Source organism: Scyliorhinus torazame, chromosome 1 (assembly GCF_047496885.1).
Source record: "Scyliorhinus torazame isolate Kashiwa2021f chromosome 1, sScyTor2.1, whole genome shotgun sequence".
Classification (NCBI taxonomy): Eukaryota; Metazoa; Chordata; class Chondrichthyes; order Carcharhiniformes; family Scyliorhinidae; genus Scyliorhinus; species Scyliorhinus torazame.
Genome location: NC_092707.1, coordinates 111,463,355 through 111,484,360, shown reverse-complemented (window position 1 = coordinate 111,484,360; position 21,006 = coordinate 111,463,355). Strand labels below are relative to the sequence as shown.

Sequence of the window (21,006 nt, the reverse complement as noted above, 5' to 3'; positions counted from 1 at the left end):
GTCTGATGCCACCTTTCTATCGCTCCCTGCAATTCTGGATGGTATGCAGTTGATTTAAATTGTTTTATTCCTAAGCTATCCGATTCCGGCTTGGGTCACTGTCTGTGCGGAGTCTGCACATCCTCCCCGTGTGTGCGTGGGTTTCCTCCGGGTGCTCCGGTTTCCTCCCACAGTCCAAAGATGTGCGGGTTAGGTGGATTGGCCATGATAAATTGCCCTTAGTGTCCAAAATTGCCCTTAGTGTTGGGTGGGGTTACTGGGTTACTGGGTTATGGGGATAGGGTGGCGGTGTTGACCTTGGGTAGGGTGCTCTTTCCAAGAGCCGGTGCAGACTCGATGGGCCGAATGGCCTCCTTCTGCACTGTAAATATCTATGATAACTTCTTTGAATAACCTTGAGGTAAAATTTGATCCTTGATCCGATTGTATTTCTGTGGGTAGTCCATATCTGGTAAAGAATTTAGCTGTAATATTACGTACTGGAATGGCCTCTGGAAACCTAGTAGACACATCCATTATTGTCAAAAGATATTGATTCCCACTTTTCGTTTTGGAAGCGGACCTACGCAATCAATTAGGACTGGTGTAAAAGGTTCCTCAAATGCTGGAATGGGTATTAAGGGCGCTGGTTTTATTACTGCTTGAGGTTTCCCTATCACTTGACATGTGTGACATGATTGACAAAATTCAACTACATCTTTATGGAGTCAAGGCCAATAAAAATGTTTTTGGATTTTAACTTGCGTTTTCCTTATTCCCAAATGACCTTCCACTGGTACCTCATGTGCAACTCGCAACACCTCCTCTCTATACCCTACCGGCAATACTACTTGATGAACTTCTGCCCACTTTTCATCCGCCTGCATATGCGAAAGTCTCCATTTTCTCATCAAGACATCACTTTTACGGTAATAACACTCTGGTATCCACTCAGATTCCTCTTCTGTGTATGCTTTCTGATACATCCGTTTTACTTTTACATCTTTCTGTTGTAATCCGCCAATTTTCCTGAACTAAAAATATCCGCCTCATCCTCCACCCGTTCTTTTCCAACCATCTGATCAAAAATCGTTTCTGATAATTGCACTTCACCTTTATCTTCACTCTCCGATTTCTCCTCTTGTCTTAACCTGTGACTTTGCAACCTTGTTACTACACAATCCGGAAAAATCCCAGGATATTCGTCCTTCAACATTTCAGTTGTCTGATTTTGCATTGGATTATCAACCACAGTAGGCATCACTCCCACCAGCGATCCAGCTATATCATTACCCAAGATAAACTGTATTCCTGGACAAGATAGTTTCTCTATTACTCCTACTACCACTTCACCACTCTTCACTGGACTTTCCAACCTTACCTTATATAATGGAACACTACTCCTCTCACCCTGAATTCCACATATTACCACCTTTTCTGGCATCATTCTTCCCAAACTACATAATTCCTCATCTCTTCCCATTAAAGATTGACTAGCTCCCGTCTCTCTTAAAATTGTGACTTCTTTACCTGCTCCTCCTGATACACATGAGTAAACTTTACCCACACAAGAAAATTATTTAAAGAGATCTGGTACCTACTTATCAATCACCTCTTGATCAGACTGTACAACCTTTTGCACCTACTTCGCTTCACTTGGGCTTTCCTTTACCACTTTCACAAATCCCACTGTCTTATCCTGTTTTACCACATCAGCCTTCCCAGTGATTTTCTTCAGCCACCAACACTGTGACTTTACATGGCCTAGTTTATTACAGTGAAAACATTTGAAACTTTTCATGTCTCTTCCACCCTCCTGGATTTCTTTTTTAATCTGAGGTACACTCTCCTTATTATCTCCCATCAGATTACCTTTACTTTTACCACTTGAGTATTTCTCATGTTCCCAGTTTCCATCCCTCACAGGCCGAAACTGATGTTGGAATCAAGTTTTGATTTCTGAACTAATTCATAATCATCTGCCATTTCTGCTGCGAACCTCGCAGTTTTAACCCTCTGCTCTTCCACATGAGTTCTCACTACATCAGGAATTGAATTTTTAAACTCCTCCAAAAGCATAATTTCTCTGAGAGCTTCATAAGTTTGGTCTATTTTCAAAGCCCTTATCCACCTATCAAAATTACTCTGTTTGAACCTTTCAAACTCCATGTATGTTTGACCAAATTCTTTCCTTAAATTTCTAAACCTTTGTCTGTAGGCTTCAGGCACTAGTTCATATGCACCTAAGATGGACTTTTTCACCTCCTCATATGTCCCAGATACCTCTTCCGGTAGTGATGCAAACACTTCACTAGCCCTACCTATCAGCTTTGTTTGAATCAGTAATACCCACATGGCCTGTGGCCATTTCAATTGTTTAGCCACCTTATCAAATGAAATGAAAAAGGCTTCCATCTCCTTCTCGTCAAACCTTGGCAATGAATGGACATATTTAAATAGATCCCCACCAAGCCTTCGACTTTGACGCTCTTTCTCACTATCCTCATCATATCATCCAATTGTACGTTTCCCTTTACGTCTGCCAATTTTAACTGACTGTCATGTTTCATGGCCATTTTCTGAAGTTCAAACTCTCTCTCTTTATCTTTTTCCCTGATCTGTATCTCCCTCTCTCTTTCTTTATGTTCTGCTGGGGCTATTCTTTCTTTTCTCCTTTCTTGTCCTTTTCTTTTTCCTCTCTCTTTCTTTTTCCTCTCTTTCGTATTCAAGCTGCTTTAATTCTTTCTCATGTTCAATTTGTTTAAATTGTAACTGAATTTTTGCCATTTCCATTGAATCAAACTGTATCTCAGGCAACTTTAAATGCTTTGCCACCGCCTTAATTACTTCATCTTTTCGCATTTTGTCAGGTAATGTTAACTGCAATGTTTTTGCCAAATCTGACAGTCTGCTTTTAGTCTCTGTCCATAAGGTACTGCGAGTGACCGTCTCCACCCCCAAAACATTCTGAGCCTCTGAAAGAGCCATTGTCCAAAACACACTCCCCACTTAAACTAGAATACCACACCTGATAAGCAACCACAATATGCTCACCCCTCACTGGCTTTAAGTTCACTAAGCCAATCCAATAGATAGACTTTTATCCCAGACGAGCCCCCAATTTGTTATGGGCCAGGGTTTTGAGAACTCCAAAGTGTATCATATAGTTCACCTGATCCACAACTTTTAACAGATTGTGGTATGGGGAGCACACGGCCCACTCTACAGGTATGGTACAGCAGAAATGGAAAAGTATTTTTTAAAGCAAAACAATGTTTATTCTCTGAACTCAAGTTAACCTTTTTAAAACGTACAGTGAACATCTTAGCAACCATTAATTCAAATACAACCCCCAAAGACTACAACACTAAGTGATCCTTTAAGCTTTCCTTTTAACATCCATACGACTTAAAAACAAAACCTTTAACAGAAGCGCATCAGGTTAAAGTCACTACTGAAAACATTTATAATTCTGATTTCACCAAATGATCAAGAGATAGTCTTTTCATGGCAGAGAGAACAGCAGTACAGCTGCTGTGTCTGGCTTCAGCTCCAACACTGAAAACGAAACTAAAACACACCCTGCAGCAAACAGCCTAAAACAAAAGTAAAAAGCTGACAGACAGCCCAGCTCCACCCACTCTCTTACATCACTGATAAACACCCATTTCTTAAAGGTACATTTCTTCAAACACCCATTTCTTAAAGGTACTCTCACATGACAGCACCTTATTCAGGCGCGGCTTCCTCATTCCCCAGCACCGGGTCTAATATGGTCCTTTCCTGAGTTGGGCTATCTACATATTGTTTCAAGAAACAAATTCTGCTCCATCCATGTCTCCAGCAAAATGTGCGCCCCAGTCAATATAGGGAAAGTTAGAATCACCCACCACAACAACCTTATTGTTTATTCATCTTTACAAGACCTGTCTGCATATCTGCTCCTCTATCTCACGCTGGCTGTTAGGAGGTCTGTAGTAAACCCCCAACATTGTGACAACGCCCTTCCTATTCCAGAGCTCTACCCAGATTACCTCGCTGCCTTACCTCGAGAAAAATTAGAGGAAAATCTACTTGCCAATCACTTACCTGCTGGTCGAGGAGACCAAGTCTAGCTTGCTACCCTCCAGTAAGTGTGAGAAGAAAGAAACCCACAAAACAAAGCTCTTACCTTACAAAATGTAACTCAGAATCTACTCCGGTGAGCCTAGGAATGAAAGGGTTAAGGGCACGAGTCACCTGATTTATAGAGAACCACTTACCTTCTCAGACTGCACTCTGGATTTCTCCTGTTCAGCTCTGCTCCCGATATGAAGGGCTTACCTGCTAGTCACCAATCAGCTTCCTCCCTTGTAGTCACCTGCAGCAGGGCAAGACCACTCACTGGAAAATTGAGTGTAACAAATCTAGGGTTAAAAGGCACCTCCCCCCACCCAGCCTCGAATTCCCACCTAGCTTCAAATTCCCAGCTCCCAAACCCACTCTCCGATGTGTCTCACTCTGGCTGTGTCTTCTCTGGCTCACTGGGAGTGCTCACTCGTCCTATCATTGTCCGTGAGGATCTGATACTAGGGTAAAGACCCTAAACCCCAGCCATTATTTTGAGCTATGCTCCACAAAATGTTGACTGTGCCCAGACTATTTCCTCTTTAATCGTAGTCTATTGTTCAGTTACCGTTTTTCCTGTCAGCCTTTGATTCCAATTTATCCAGCGCAGATCTGTTCATAGAAACAAAGGAGCAGGAGGAGGCCACTCAGCCCTTCGAGCTTGTTCTACCATTCATTATGATCATGGCTGATCATCAAATTCAATAGCCCTATCCCTCTTACCATTCCCCCATATCCTTTGATCGCCTTCACCCCAAGAGCTATATCTAACTCCTTCTTGAAAACATAGAGGGCGGGATTCTCTGTCCAGTGATGCCGGAATCGTGATCGGGCGGAGAATGGCGCGCCGGAATCGTGATAGGGTGGAGAATGGTGCGCCGGAATCGTGATAGGGCGGAGAATGGCACGCCGGAATCGTGATAGGGCGGAGAATGGTGCGCCGGAATCATGATAGGGCGGAGAATGGCACGCCGGAATCGTGATAGGGCGGAGAATGGTGCGCCGGAATCGTAATAGGGCGGAGAATGTCGCGCTGGAATCGTGATAGGGCGGAGAATGGCCCGCCGGAATCGTGATAGGGCGGAGAATGGCGCGCTGGAATCGTGATCGGGCGGAGAATGGCCCGCCGGAATCGTGATAGGGCGGAGAATGTCGCGCTGGAATCGTGATCGGGCAGAGAATGGCACGCCGGAATCGTGATAGAGCGGAGAATGGCCCGCCGGAATCGTGATAGGGCGGAGAATGGCACGCCGGAATCATGATAGGGCGGAGAATGGCACGCCGGAATCGTGATTGGGCGGAGAATGGCACGCCGGAATCGTGATAGGGCGGAGAATGGCCCGCCGGAATCGTGATAGGGCGGAGAATGGCACGCCGGAATCGTGATCGGGCGGAGAATGGTGCGCCGGAATCGTGATCGGGCGGAGAATGGCCCGCCGGAATCGTGATCGGGCGGAGAATGGCACGCCGGAATCGTGATAGGGCGGAGAATGGCACGCCGGAATCGTGATAGGGTGGAGAATGGCGCCCCGGAATCGTGATAGGGCGGAGAATGGTGCGCCGGAATCGTGATGGGGCGGAGAATGGCCCGCCGGAATCGTGATAGGGCGGAGAATGGCCCGCCGGAATCGTGATAGGGCGGAGAATGGCACGCCGGAATCGTGATCGGGCGGAGAATGGGGCGCCGGAATCGTGATCGGGCGGAGAATGGCCCGCCGGATTCGTGATAGGGCGGAGAATGGGGCGCCGGAATCGTGATAGGGCGGAGAATGGCGCGCCGGATTCGTGATAGGGCGGAGAATGGGGCGCCGGAATCGTGATAGGGCGGAGAATGGCGCGCCGGAATCGTGATGGGGCGGAGAATGGCCCGCCGGAATCGTGATAGGGCGGAGAATGGCCCGCCGGAATCGTGATAGGGCGGAGAATGGCCTGCCGGAATCGTGATAGGGCAGAGAATGGCGCGCCGGAATCGTGATAGGGCGGAGAATGGCCCGCCGGAATCGTGATAGGGCGGACAATGGCGCGCCGGAATCGTGATAGGGCGGAGAATGGCACGCCGGAATCGTGATCGGGCGGAGAATGGCCTGCCGGAATCGTGATCGGGCGGAGAATGGTGCGCCAGAATCGTGATAGGGCGGAGAATGGCCCGCCGGAATCGTGATAGGGCGGACAATGGCGCGCCGGAATCGTGATAGGGCGGAGAATGGCACGCCGGAATCGTGATCGGGCGGAGAATGGCCCGCCGGAATCGTGATAGGGCGGAGAATGGCCCGCCGGAATCGTGATAGGGCGGAGAATGGCCCGCCGGAATCGTGATAGGGCGGAGAATGGCACGCTGGAATCGTGATAGGGCAGAGAATGGCGCGCCGGAATCGTGATCGGGCGGAGAATGGCCCGCCGGAATCGTGATAGGGCGGAGAATGGCCCACCGGAATCGTGATAGGGCGGAGAATGGCACGCCGGAATCGTGATAGAGCGGAGAATGGCCCGCCGGAATCGTGATCGGGCGGAGAATGGCCCGCCGGAATCGTGATAGGGCGGAGAATGGCATGCTGGAATCGTGATAGGGCAGAGAATGGCCCGCCGGAATCGTGATAGGGCGGAGAATGGCGCGCCGGAATCGTGATAGGGCGGAGAATGGCCCGCCGGAATCGTGATCGGGCGGAGAATGGCCCGCCGGAATCGTGGTAGGGCGGAGAATGGCCCGCCGGAATCGTGATAGGGCGGAGAATGGCCTGCCGGAATCGTGATCGGGCGGAAAATGTCGCGCCAGCTGAAAATCGACGCCCCCCCCCCCCCCAAATCCCCCCCCCCACACACACACACTCACAACCGGGTGTCATCCTACTGGCGGTGCATCACACGGCCCACCCAAGGGGGATGCTCACAGTAGATGGCACCCACAGGAGGGCGCATGCAGGGGCTGCAGAATGGTAGTGCCAGCCACCAGTACCCCTGCCGGCAGGGATGGGTGCCAGAATCAAAGGCCTCCCTAATGCCAGGCACCAATGGGGTCCAGGGGTGCGATGCGGAGGGCAAAGTGTCAGGGGGGATGGCTGGGGCCACCGTGTAGCCCGCCGGACCTAGTTGAGCATGGGGGTACCCGCCATGCTAACATGTCTGCCGTTTACCCCCTACAGAGAATGGATTTGGGTATACAAGCAAGAGTGTTTGGCCTGTGCCTTGCTGCCGCCGCCATGGTGAACGCAATGAGGCCGTATAGCAGGAGCTGCTGAGGGAGGGCCTTGCATCAGCGGAGCCTGTGCCAGAGGAACAGGAGCCAGTTGGTGAGGATGGAGAGCCGGTTGCCCAACAGTCTGAGGAGGAGGTGGGAAAGCGATGCCATATCAGGCTTCGTGTGTACCAGCAACGCCTGTCATTCATCATAGACTCATCATAGAATTTACAGTGCAGAAGGAGGCCAGTCGACCCATCGAGTCTGCACCGGCTCTTGGAAAGAGCACCCTACCCAAGGTCAACACCTACACCCTATCCCCATAACCCAGTAACCCCACCCAACACTAAGGGCAATTTTGGACACTGAGGGCAATTTATCATGGCCAATCCACCTAACCTGCACATCTTTGGACTGTGGGAGGAAACCGGAGCACCCGGAGGAAACCCACGCTCACACGGGGAGGATATGCAGACTCTGCACAGACAGTGACCCAATCCGGAATCGAACCTGGGACCCTGGAGCTGTGAAGCAATTGTGCTATCTGCCAGACCGGAGTCGTTAAAGACTCCGGCTGACCAGGGAGACTATATGGTATATCCGCTGCACCATGGCACACGTGGAAGCATGGGGGTATGGAGATGCATACCAGTTCCCCGTGGCTGTCAAGGTGATGTTCACCTTGAACTTTTATGCAACGGGGTCCTTCCAAGCGCCAAGTGGGGACCTGTTGGGGATCTCACAGACCTCAGTGGGGGACCTGTTGGAGATCTCACAGACCTCAGTGCAGAGATGCTTCCATGCCATATGGAGGCCCTGTATGCCCGGGCAGAGCAATACATTAACCTGAATATGGACTGAGCCTACCAGGTTGCCTGAGCAGCAGGGTTCACCGCCATCACCGGGATGCTCCAGGTCCGGGGCGATCAAGAGGATGCATGTCCCCTACAAACATGACCGGAGGCATCATCAGGTTGTGCGTCAGCGTCCTGAAGATGGTTTAGATGCCTGGACGCTCTGGTGGGTCGGGTCCCTTCAGTGCTCCAGGAAAGTCTCCCACATCGTTGTGGCCTGCTGCCTCCTCTACAACATTGCGCAGCAGAGGGGCGACATGCTGAAGGAGGAGGATGAACACCAGGCCTCGTCCGACGCGAGGATGTGGAGGAGGGCAAGGATGGGCAGGGCGTGGTGCCCATGCAGCCACAGGAGACTGTGCAATAGGACCATCTAATCGGCAGCAGGTTCGCCGATACGGGGCCTGGAGAGCGGCACCTCGAATGTCCCATCCCACCACCCATCCCCACTGTCCAGTCACCGCCTCCCCTGTTCACCCTCCCTGCTTCAATACATGTTGCTGGCCCTGGGTTGGCAGTGTCAGTGGGTCAGGTCCATGGGATGGAGGATGATGACAACCCGGTCCGCAATGAGCTCTTGTGCTCCGCATTGTTTGACAATGTCTAACTCCTTCTCTCAATAGCACTTTCCACTGCCCGCCCAGGTGATCCCCGCATGCATGCTGTCCATTACACCTCAAGGTCCCAAAAGGAAATAAGGGAGAGTATCAAATTGAAGGAAAAAACAGACAAAGTAGCAAAGATCAGTGGGAGACTAGAGGACTGGGAAATCTTTAGGGGGCAACAGAAAGCTACTAAAAAAGCTATAAAGAAGAGTAAGATAGATTATGAGAGTAAACTTGCTCAGAATATAAAAACAGATAGTAAAAGTTCCACAAATATATAAAACAAAAAAGAGTGGCTAAGGTAAATATTGGTCCTTTAGAGGATGAGAAGGGAGATTTAATAATGGGAGATGAGGAAATGGCTGAGGAACTGAACAGGTTTTTTGGGTCGGTCTTCACAGTGGAAGACACAAATAACATGCCAGTGACTGATGGAAATGAGGCTATGACAGTTGAGGACCTTGAGAGGATTGTTATCACCAAGGAGGTAGTGATGGGCAAACTAATGGGGCTAAAGGTAGACAAGTCTCCTGGACCTGATGGAATGCATCCCAGAGTGCTAAAAGAGATGGCTAGGGAAATTGCAAATGCACTAGTGATAATTTACCAAAATTCACTAGACTCTGGGGTGGTCCCGGCGGATTGGAAATTAGCAAACGTGACACCACTGTTTAAAAAAGGAGGTAGGCAGAAAGTGGGTAATTATAGGCCAGTGAGCTTAACTTCGGTAGTAGGGAAGATGCTGGAATCTATCATCATGGAAGAAATAGCGAGGCATCTGGATGGAAATTGTCCCATTGGGCAGACGCAGCATGGGTTCATAAAGGGCAGGTCGTGCCTAACTAATTTAGTGGAATTTTTTGAGGACATTAACAGTGCGGTAGATAACGGGGAGCCAATGGATGTGGTATATCTGGATTTCCAGAAAGCCTTTGACAAGGTGCCACACAAAAGGTTGCTGCATAAGATAAAGATGCATGGCATTAAGGGGAAAGTAGTAGCATGGATAGAGGATTGGTTAATTACTAGAAAGCAAAGAGTGGGGATTTCTCTGGTTGGCAATCAGTAGCTAGTGGTGTTCCTCAGGGATCAGTGTTGGGCCCACAACTATTCACAATTTACATAGATGATTTGGAGTTGGGGACCAAGGGCAATGTGTCCAAGCTTGCAGACGACACTAAGATAAGTGGTAAAGCAAAAAGTGCAGAGGATACTGGAAGTCTGCAGAGGGATTTGGATAGGCTAAGTGAATGGGCGAGGGTCTGGCAGATGGAATACAATGTTGACAAATGTGAGGTTATCCATTTTGGTAGGAATAACAGCAAAAGGGATTATTATTTAAGTGATAAAATATTCCCGTACCTGCCTCCCCGAACAGGCGCCGGAATGTGGCGACTAGGGGCTTTTCACAGTAACTTCATTGAAGCCTACTCGTGACAATAAGCGATTTTCATTTTCATTAAAATATGCTGCTGTGCAGAGAGACCTGGGTGTGCTAGTGCATGAGTCGCAAAAAGTTGGTTTACAGATGCAACAGGTGATTAAGAAGGCAAATGGAATTTTGTCCTTCATTGCTAGAGTGATGGAGTTTAAGACTAGGGAGGTTATGCTGCAATTGTATAAGGTTTTAGTGAGGCCACACCTGGAGTATTGTGTTCAGTTTTGGTCTCCTTACCTGAGAAAGGACGTACTGGCACTGGAGGGTGCGCAGTGGAGATTCACTAGGTTAATCCCAGAGCTGAAGGGATTGGATTACGAGGAGAGGTTGAGTAGACTGGGACTGTACTCGTTGGAATTTCGAAGGATGTGGGGGGATCTTATAGAAACATATAAAATTATGAAGGGAATAGATAGGATAGATGCGGGCAGGTTGTTTCCACTGGCGGGTGAAAGCAGAACTAGGGGGCATAGCCTCAAAATAAGGGGAAGTAGATTTAGGACTGAGTTTAGGAGGAACTTCTTCACCCAAAGGGTTGTGAATCTATGGAATTCCTTGCCCAGTGAAGCAGTAGAGGCTCCTTCATTAAATGTTTTTAAGATAAAGATAGATAGTTTTTTGAAGAATACATGGATTAAGTGTTATGGTGTTCGGGCCGGAAAGTGGAGCTGAGTCCACAAAAGATCAGCCATGATCTCATTGAATGGTGGAGCAGGCTCGAGGGGCCAGATGGCCTACTCCTGCTCCTAGTTCTTATGTTCTTATGAACCCCTGGGTTGGCAGGGGTGGGGATATGGCCCGGGGTTGAGCGAGGGGGATGGTTTGGTACCAGAGTGGTGTACAGTGATGGGCCATGCACACACCAGAGGGCGCCCCCACATATCTAGCCCCATCCCCTGCCGCCTCTGGGGGCAATACCGGGGGGTGGCCTTCGACTGCCCTGGGGCCCTGGCCCGTGCCCACCTCCTACGCCCCACTCCAGCGGCCTCTCAATCCCCCCCCACCTAAAACATGCTCTGCACCCATCCCATCCCTCACACCTTTCTGACAGAGGACCGAGGCAGGTCGGAACGGTGATGAACAGGTATTTATTGTGATATATACAAGTATTGTGCCCTCACCCCTATCGCTAAACTATGTGCTTCACCCGTGGCAACTTAACTGGTGTCTAACTCTCTGGCTTTATGTGCCCTAATGCTCTGTCTGATCATAGAATTTACAGTGCAGAAGGAGGCCATTCAGCCCATCGAGTCTGCACCGGCTCTTGGAAAGAGCACCCTACCCAAGGTCAACACCTCCACCCTATTCCCATAACCCAGTAACCCCACCCAACACTAAGGGCAATTTTGGACACGAAGGGCAATTTATCATGGCCAATCCACCTAACCTGCACATCTTTGGACTGTGGGAGGAAACCGGAGCACCCGGAGGAAACCCACGCACACACGGGGAGGATGTGCATCTCTTAAAGAGTTGATCAGCAGAGGCCCTGGAGCTCTGGATACAGCTCATGCTAGCACTGCTTTGTCCTGCCGTGGACCTCTCTGGAGAAACTCTCTCCAGCAGATTCAATCGTGAGATCCTGGCCTGTTTGTGTCTCAGGCCCTCTCTTCCTTATTAAAAATGATCCATCTTCAGTTCTTCACACAGTCCAGTTGTTTGCTTGCTGGCAGCTAGAAAATTGAAGAATCTCTCCTCTGTGATTTCACGCCCAAATCACAGACGTATCAATGTACATGCCGGTTGCGAGACCTGCTCTCTGCCGCTGCTTCTGGCGGGAAGACTCCAGCGTTCACATTTAAAGGCTGGTCATGGCCAGCATTGTCAACTTAAAATCCGGTTGTAGCAGGCATTCTGAAAAGTCGCTCGCGGCATGCGATCAGGAACGTCGTGACCGATTGCCCTGCGACCCTCCCGACACTCGCCCGCCGAGTTGGAAAAACTCTGCTCTACTGCATGGAGGTTTTGTTCTTTACATTAATTTATGGTTTCCTTTTTTCAGTGTTGTTTGGCGTGACTTTTAGTGGTCAATGGAGCTTGCAAGTTAAGTGGTGCCTTGGTATTCTTTTTAATTTTTTTTCCGTTTTCACCAGTTGAGACTCTCCCTGCTAATCGGGGAGTTAGATTTTTTTTTGGAAATGTTTTTATTGTAATTTTTATCTATTTTTAAACAAAGCATACAATAACACAGAATTACAACCAAACAGTAAGAACCCCCCTTCCCCTCACAACACTATAACCTCGCCATTAACAACCCCCCCCCCCCCCCCCAGCAGGTAACAGTGACCAGCTCTGTGAAATACATAATGAACCAGGGAATTAGTTAATTGGAGTCCTTTTGGACGGTTCACTGCAGCTCATTACAGTAGTTTTTTTTTAGAAAATGAGCTTAAAGTTTTTGTTTTGTTTGGTTTTGTTAAATGTAGATTTTAGTTTTCATATGTCTTTGCCTGACATTTATTTGCTTTTGAGAGTGGCCACATTCAATGGTGATGCCGGTTTTGGGAGGGGGAGGGGGTGTGGGTGGTTTGTTGACGTTGTCTGTTGGTTTTTCTTTGTCCAGGCCTCTGACTTGGCTTGATGGCTGTAGCGCAACAATTACTCACTCAAGTCGAGAAGAGATTAAATCAATCGAGGCTTTATTAAGCAAGACTTGTTCCCCAGCAGCTCAGTTACAGAATGCGGCTGCTGGGAGAACTCAAGCTCTTATACTCCGCCTTCAGGGTGGAGCCAGAAGGCAGCAGATCCAACCAGGCCCCGGGACCTGTCAGCCAATAGCCTCTCGGCTTCACAGGTACCGTATTACCTCTAATACATACCACCATATTCACTCCTTGTTAAAAAAGAACCCGGCGGGGTGGTGGTTCGCATGGTGGTAGGGGTTTACAAGGCTGGTTCTGGAACAAATTTCGAACAGTAGCTATGCATTTAGCCCAACCGTTAACTATGTACAAGTTCTGTCAGAATTATTATGTACAGGTTTTGTCAGAATCATTATGTACAGGTGTTGTCAGAGTTATTTACAAATTTTTCTGGTGTCACGCGGATTCCACGAGTCGAGTGGGTGCCCTGGTCGTCCTTGTCGATCGCCTCAGCCGCGGTGGTGGTGCAGGTGCTGGCTCGGGCACTGTCGTCTCTGGGAGCGGTGCGCTGTTCGTTCCTGTTTCTTTACTCCTGGGCGGGCACAGGAGGAGGACCGATCCACCCGGGAAGGGGGCGGTCGTAGGGTGTGCCGGTGGCAGGGAGGGGGTGATCGGTGTTGGGAATGTGTGTGTGTTTCTGGCGGGCGCCAGGTCCCGCAGGGAGACCGTGTCCTGTCGGCCGTCGGGGTACGCCACATAGACGTACTGGGGGTTTGTGTGGAGAAGGTGAACCCTCTTGACCAACGGGTCCGATTTGTGCGCCCGCACATGCTTTCGGAGCAAGTTGGGTCCTGGGGCTGCCAGCCAGGTCGGCAGCGACGTCCCGGAGGAGGACTTCCTAGGGAAGACAAGGAGGCGCTGGTGAGGCGTTTGGTTAGTGGTGGTACACAACAGCGACCGGATGGAGTGGAGGGCATCCGGGAGGACTTCCTGCCACTGAGAAACTGGGAGATTTCTGGACCGCAGGGCCAGTAGGACGGTCTGCCAGACCGTACCGTTCTCCCTCTCTACCTGACTGTTCCCCCGGGGGTTGTAGCTGGTCGTCCTGCTCGAGGCAATGCCCTTGCTGAGCAGGAACTGACGCAGCTCGTCGCTCATGAAGGAGGACCCCCTGTCGCTATGGATGTACCTGGGGAAACCGAACAGTGTAAAGATGGTGCCGAGGGCTTTAATGACTGTGGTCGCTGTCATGTCGGGGCAGGGGATGGCGAAGGTGAAACGGGACTACTCGTCCACCACGTTCAGGAAGTATGCGTTGCGGTCGGTGGAGGGGAGGGGGCCGTTGAAATCCAAACTGAGGCGTTCAAAGGGTCGGGAAGCCTTTATCGGGTGCACTCTATCTGGCCTGAAAAAGTGCGGTTTGCACTCCGCGCAGATTTGGCAGTTCCTGGTGACTGTACGGACCTCCTCCACCGAGTAGGGGAGGTAGCGGGACTTCTCAAAATGGTAGAATCGAGTGACCCCCGGGTGGCAGAGGTCCTCGTGGAGGGCTTGGAGGCGGTCTACTTGTGCGTTGGCACATGTGCCGCGGGATAGGGCATCGGACGGCTCGTTCAGCTTTCCGGGACAATACAAGATCTCATAGTTATAGGTGGAGAGCTCAATCCTCCACCTCAAGATCTTGTCATTCTTAATTTTGCCCCGCTGTGCATTATCGAATAATAAAGGCTACCGACCGTTGGTCAGTGAGGAGAGTGAATCTCCTGCTGGCCAGGTAATGCCTCCAATGTCGCACAGCTTCCACTATGGCTTGGGCTTTCTTTTCCACTGAGGAGTGGCGGATTTCTGAGGCGTGGAGGGTCCGGGAGAAAAAGGCCACGGGTCTGCCCGCTTGGTTGAGAGTGGCCGCCAGAGCTACGTCGGATGCATCGCTCTCGACCTGGAAGGGGAAGGACTCGTCGATGGCGTGCATCGTGGCCTTTGCGATATCCGCTTTGATGCGACTGAAGGCCTGGCGGGCCTCTGTCGACAGGGGAAGGTAGTGGACTGGATTAACGGGCGGGCCTTGTCTGCGTACTGGGAAACCCACTGGGCGTAATATGAAAAGAAGCCCAGGCAGCGTTTCAGGGCTTTGGAGCAGTGGGGGAGGGGAAATTCCATGAGGGGGTGCATGCGTTCGGGGGCCGGGGCCTATCACTCCATTGCGCACTACGTATCCCAGGATGGCCAGACGGTTGGTGCTAAAAACGCATTTTTCCTCATTTTCGGTGAGGTTCAGGGCGTTAGCGGTCTGGAGGAATTTGCGGAGGTTGGCGTCGTGGACCTGCTGGTCATGGCCACAGATGGTTACGTTGTCGAGGTATGGGAATGTGGCCCACAAACCGTGCTGGTCAACCATTCGGTCCATCTCCCGTTGGAAGACCGAGACTCCGTTCGTGACGCCAAATGGGAGCCTTAGAAAATGGTAGAGCCGCCCGTCTGCCTCGAAGGCCGTGTACTTGCGGTTACTCGGGCGGATGGGGAGCTGGTAGTATGCGGACTTGAGGTCCACGGTGGAAAAGACCTTGTACTGTGCAATCCGATTGACCATGTCGGATATGCGGGGGAGAGGTTACGCATCTAGCTGCGTGTACCTATTGATGGTCTGACTCTAGTCTACGACCATCCTCTGCTTCTCCCCTGTCTTGACAACTACGACCTGGGCTCTCCAGGGACTATTGCTGGCCTGGATTATGCCTTCCTTCAGCAGCCGCTGGACTTCGGACCGGATAAACGTCCGGTCCTGGGCGCTGTATCGTCTGCTCCTAGTGGCGACGGGTTTGGGAATCCGGGGTGAGGTTCGCAAACAAGGAAGGCGGTTCAACCTTGAGGGTTGTGAGGCTGCAGATAGTGAGTGGGGGTATTGGGCCGCCGAATTGGAACGTTAGGCTCTGGAGGTTACACTGGAAGTCTAACCTCAATAGAGTGGGAGCGCAGAGTTGGGGGAGGACGTAAAGCCTATAGTTTTTAAACTCCCTCCCTTGCACCGTTAGGTTCGCGATGCAGAACCCTTGGATCTCTACTGAATGGGACCCCGCTGCCAGGAAAATCTTTTGGGTGCTCGGACGAATGGAAAGAAAACAGCGTCTTACCGTATCCGGATGGATAAAACTTTCCGTGCTCCCAGAGTCGATCAAGCATGGCGTCTCATACCCGTTGATCAGCACCGTTGTTGTTGCCGTCTGGAGCGTCCGGGGCCGCGATTGGTGCAGGGTCACCGAAGCCAGTCGTGGTTGTTGCGTCGCAGCGTTTTCTTCAGACCCCGTGGAGCCGTCTATGCTGGGGTCCTTGGTATCAGCCAAGATGGCGGCGTCCATGGATCGCACGCCGTCGGGGGTGGACAAAATAGCCGCCCCCATGAATCGCATGTGGCCGGGGGTCACAAGGTGGCGGCGCCCATCCTTCCCTTGTGGTGTCCGGCACCCAAAATGGTGCAGGAACCCCCCCCACAGGCCGCCCCCCAGCATTCCCGCGCTGTTCCCGCTGGCAGCGACCAGGTGTGGACGGCGACGGCGGCAATCCGTCGTATTGGGCAGATCGCTCGGCTCATCCGGGCCAGAGAATCGTTGCTCGCCCGTTGCAAACGGCGAGCGGCGATTCTCCCAGCGGCCAGCCGTGATTCTCCCAGCGGCCAGCCGTGATTCTCCCAGCGGCCAGCCGTGATTCTCCCAGCGGCCAGCCGTGATTCTCCCAGCGGCCAGCCGTGATTCTCCCAGCGGCCAGCCGCGCCGGTTTGTGGGGGGGTGGGAGAATCGCGTCGGGGCGGCATGGCGGGACACGCGCGGTGCCCCGGCAATTCTCCCCCCCGGCGTGAGGGGGGGAGAATTCCGCCTAGTATTAATGAGGGATTTTAACTTGCACATAGATTGGGAGAGGCAGACAAGCACCTGTCAGAAAGGTAGTGAATTTCTGAAATGTGTTTGGGATAGTTTCCTGCAACAATATACTAGATGCAACAAGCGGACAGGTAATATTAGATTTAGTTATGAGTAATGAGCCAAATTTAATTAGTAGTCTAACTGTGCATGAACATTTATCAAATAATGATCACAACCTGATTGAATTTAATGTAGCATTTGAAAGTGAATTGCACGATTCAGATAATCCGTAAACTGTCCTTTTAACATCCATAAGACTTAAAACACCTTTTACCAGAAGCACATCAGGTTAAAGTCACTACTGTTATTAGTTTTAAATCACCAGGATCGATTTACAGTCTTTAGATTACAGGGAGAGACACTAATACATCTTCTGGCTGTGACTGCAGTTATCCAGCTCTGAAAACAAAACTAAAACACAAGCTGCAGCAAACAGCCTAAAACGAAAGTAAAAAGCTGACAGACAGCCCAGCTCCACCCACTCTCTGACATCACTACATTAATAAACACCCATTTCTGAAAGGCACTCTCACTACAGATATTTATATACATACCCATTTATACACACCCATTTCTTAAAGCTAGTCTCACATGACACAGTGCAGAAGGAGGCAATTCAGCCCATCGAGTCTGCACTGGTCCTTGGAAAGAGCACCCTTCTTAAACCCATGCTTCCACCCTATCCTCGTAACCCAGTAACCCCACCTAACCTTATTGGACACTAAGGGCAATTTATCATGGCCAATCCACCTAACCTGCACATCTTTGGACTGTGGGAGGAAACCCACGCACACACTGGGAGGATGTGCAGACTCCGCACAGACAGTGACCCAAGCCGGAATCGAACCTGGGACCCTGGAGCTGTGAAGCAATTGTGCTATGCACAATGCTACCGTGCTGGGGTAGATCCCCAGGTGGTACATCAGAAGTAGAGGCGGCCTGCTGCCATCCCCACCCTGTGACCTGATCCCCTTTGACGGCCGTCCTCTGGAGCAACCGGGTCTCAATGGACCCGAGGCGTTGAGGTGTTCCAGCACCTCTCCAATGAGAGCCACCATCACCTCCTCCTCCCTTGGGGTGCCCGGTGACCCCTGGGATACTCCTTGGGATTGGGGTGCGGCCTGAGCGAGATCTGGGGGCTCTCCCCGCCACCTGGTGCTGCCAGTCCTGGAGAACCGCTCTCAACTTTACCAGCGTTTCCATGCTCGCCGCCATGGAGCACAGGGCCATGACTCTCTGGGACTGCGCATTTCCCTCTGGGAGTATGCCATGTCACTCGGGGACCATGCCATGCCACTCAGTGACTGTGCCAGGCCCCTCTGTCTGGTTCAGGTCAGCCAGCGCCAGGCCAATGCTCTCGACGGCCATAGCCATGGCTTGTTGGGATTGGGCCACGCTCTGGAGCGCCGTAGCAATGTCCATGTCCCCTGCTTCATGGCTGCCCTTTATGTGCCTTGGCCACTGCCTGCACACGGTGCCCAGGCCTTGGAGCCTTGGGCATTCTGATCCTTGGCCGATACCGTTGCACCCAAGGCATCCACCGTGGAAGCCACCCATGCAGTGTTGGCCTGAGTGGCACGCATGGTCGGCACCACCTCCTGCCCCTGCAGGCAGTTGGGCTCCTCCAACTGCACCTGCAGACGCTGCAAGGTTGCAGACACCCTCTCATGTAACCCATCTGTGCCTGCATCTCCAACATTGATGGGACTGCCCTTCCAGAAGCCCAAGACCTATGTGAACGGCAGCTAGTCCCTGGGGTTGGGCCACTCTCCAATCATCTGACCCCTCGGGGGTTCCTACCCCTACGTGATGTAACACTGCATGTTTGTGGTGTGCCCCAGATATTGCCCCAGGAGCCTCTTCACTATAGTGCCCAACCGAGGTGAGTATCTCTGGGATGGTGGAGGGTGTTGGTGAAGCAGTGCCGAGAAGTCGGTGTCGTCCCCGGACATGTGCTTCGGGGTGTCACGTGATTGCGGCTGGGGGCGGGGGAAACCAGATGGACGCGCATGGTTGCTAGGTAATCCTTTAAGACAATAGACAAGGCGCATGGTTAGATTGCCGGTGGAGGGTGATACACATGCCATAGGGTAATCGCTATTCGTTGTGTGCTCACTTGGATCTCCGATGCCGACCTCCGCCTCGGCGAATGTATACTTTCCGACCACACCGACCAGGTCCTCTACTCTGCAACGGTGAGGGGCCACAAGTCCAGTGGACCTTCGCTGGTCTTCTCCCACTCCCGGGGGCTGTGGACAGCCTTATTCTGGGGGGAACAGATAATGCACAGTGTGAGATACACTGATGCGGGCAGCGCAGGGGTCCGCAACTGGTGGGTGGCCTATGTGTGCAGGGCACCCAGCCTTGGCGGGCGGCATGTGTGTTGGCATGTGTTGCAAGGTGGGGTTCGGTCGCCCCCTAGGTGAGGGGGGGGGGCGGGGGGGGAGCTACGGGTGTTTTGGATGGGTTTTGGTGCCGGGGCACGTGGTGGAGGTGGCACACCCTGGCTGACTTGTGGGGTTGCTCACCCTGCCTACCGGTCCACCTGATGGGGGCCGCATGGGGAGGGGTGGGTTACGGGTGTGGGGTATGTGGGACGGGGGGTTGTATCAGAGGAACGGAAGTGGTGACCCACCCTGGCCGCCCTGAGGTGTTGTGTAGCTTCTTCCTGCACTGCTGGCCATTGCTGGTGGTGGGACCTCGTGACCTCTGCCACCTGCGCAAGACCTGGTCGACATCCGTGTGTGACAGTCTCCTTCCTACTCCGGGGAAGATGGTGTCCAGCCTCTCCACCATGGCATCAGCGAACTTCGGTGCCTCTCTTGAGGTGGTATCTTCTTGGCTGGAATGAGAGTGTGTGGGGAGGGGGGTGCTTATATGCAGCTGCAGATTTTAAGGATCTCGAGTGCCAATCCCGACCCTGGTGAATCGCACGCTGGTGTTAATTAGAATTGCAGCAGTTCCGTGTGGCACCGGTGCTGGCCCATTAGGAGGTCCAGATTCGCTTCAGGGCCGTAGAACTCTCGCGGGCGTCAGCATTTAGTCTCTGAAACAGAGAATCCTACCCAGAAAGTTTTGGCTTCAACTAATTTCCGTAGTAACAAATTCCACAGGCCGACCACTCTCTGGGTGAAGACATTTCTCTTCATCTCAATCTTAAATGGTCTACCCCGTATCCAAAGAACAAAGAAAAGTACAGCACAGGAACAGGCCCTTCGGCTCTCCAAGCCTGTGCCGACCATGCTTCCCGTCTAAACTAAAATCTACAGTTCCAGGGTCCGTATACCTCTATTCCCATCTTATTCATGTATTGTCAATATGCCCCTTTAACAGAGTGTAACCCTGGTTCTGGCATCCCCACTGTCGGGAACATCCTTCTTGCATCTACCCTTTTAGAATTTTATAGGTTTCTATGGAGATCCTCTCCTCATTCTTCTGAAATTCAGCGAATATAATCCTAACCGACACAATCTCTCCTCATACATCACTCCTGCCATCCTAGGATCAGTCTGGTAAACCTTCTGTGGCATGAACATCCTTCGCTCTACAGCAAGAACATCCTTCCTCAGATAAGGAGACCAAAACCGCACACAATATTCCAGATGTGGCCTCAACAAGCCCTGCATAATTGCAGCAAGGTATCCCTGCTCCTGTACTCCAATCCTCTGGCTATGAAAGCCAACATACCATTTGCCTTCTTTATCACCTGATGCACCTGCATGCTTACCTTCAGCGCCTGATGTACAAGGACACCCATGTCTCGTTGCACATTCCCCTCTCCTAATTTATGGCCACTCAGATAAGTTAATAAGTTGCCTTCCTTTTCTGATACCCAATTGGATAACCTCACATTTATGCAAATTATACTGCATCTGCTATTCATTTGCCCACTCACTCAGCTTGTCCAAATCACACTGAAGTGTCTGCATCCTCCTCACAGCTCACCCTCCCACCCAGCTTTGTGTCACCTGCAAATTTCAAGATATTACATTTTGTTCCCTCATCTAAATCATTAATATATATTGTGAATATCTGGGGTCCCAGAACTAGTCACTGCCTGCCATTTGGAAAAAGACCCATCTATTCCTGTTCTTTGTTTCCTTTCTGCAAACCAGTTTCCTATCCATCTCTATACACTATCCTTACTCACATGCACTTTAATTTTACGCGCTAATCTTTTGTGTGGCTTTGTCGAAAGCCATATGAAAGTTCAAAGAAACCACATCTATTGGCTCCCCTTTATCAACTCCACTAGTTACATTCTCGAAGAATTCGAGGTGATTTGTCAAGCATCATTTCCCTTTCATAAATCCATGCTGACTCTGCCCGATCCTGCCACTGTTTTCCAA

At 51.1% G+C, this 21,006-nt stretch overlaps 1 protein-coding gene across 1 annotated transcript in view; it reads left to right on the top strand.

The window, feature by feature from the left end:
* Positions 1-21,006, top strand: part of LOC140410951 (tRNA (32-2'-O)-methyltransferase regulator THADA) — a 496,539-nt gene that overhangs the window by 183,746 nt on the left and 291,787 nt on the right. The gene's annotated exons all lie outside the window — the stretch shown is intronic.